The sequence below is a fragment of the Triticum dicoccoides genome, chromosome 6A (genome assembly GCF_002162155.2).
Source record: "Triticum dicoccoides isolate Atlit2015 ecotype Zavitan chromosome 6A, WEW_v2.0, whole genome shotgun sequence".
Taxonomy (NCBI): domain Eukaryota; kingdom Viridiplantae; phylum Streptophyta; class Magnoliopsida; order Poales; family Poaceae; genus Triticum; species Triticum dicoccoides.
Window position 1 is genome coordinate 629,453,809 of NC_041390.1, and position 828 is coordinate 629,454,636.

Genomic DNA, 828 nt, shown 5'->3' on the forward strand with positions numbered 1-828 from the left:
CTAGGGAGGGGGGCTTTGTTTTGTGGGAGGGGGCGACGTCGAGAAAGATGGGGGCTAGTTGCATGTCCCACACTAGGTACGCAACAACATGTCTTCTAACTTGGTCGCAACTTGGGGGGACCTTTCTTTTGACGGATGGGGCGGTGTCGAGAGAGATGGGCCCGATTGCATGCTCCACACCAGGCACACAACAACATGTCTTCAAGCATGGTCGCAACTAGGGGAGGGGGTACCTTTGTTTTGTCGGAGGGGCCGACACTGAGAGAGATGGGGTCCACTTGCATGTACCACACTAGGCATGCAACTGGATGTCTTCTAGATTGGTCGTAACTTAGGAGGGGCTTTGTTTTGTCCGAGGGGGCGGCGTTGAGAGACATGGGGCCCAGTTGCATGTCCCAATACTAGGCACGCAAGTACATGTCTTCTAACTTGGCCGCAACGGGGGAACCTTCGTTTTGTCGGAGGGGGCGACAGCGAGAGAAAGGTTGCCAGCTACATGTCCAACTAAACTCATGCAACCGCATGTCTTCTATCATGGTAGTAACTTGGTGTCTTCCAACTTAGTTGTAACTAGGGGCGACAATAAGAGAGAGGGCGACAACTAGTCATGCAATTGCAAGCGCTGTCCCCCGGACTATAACTACATGTCCTTTTACGGACAAAATTACTGTTCTGACCCTTAAGACAAACTAAATCCCGATTTGACCTCGTTCCGAAAAAAATTTCGTTTCTGACCTTTTCTGGTGACGCCAAGGTCCCTGGCGTCTGGGTTACGAAGCAGACGCCGGGGTCCCTGGCGTCTGGCCCCTGGCGTCTGCTTCGTAACCC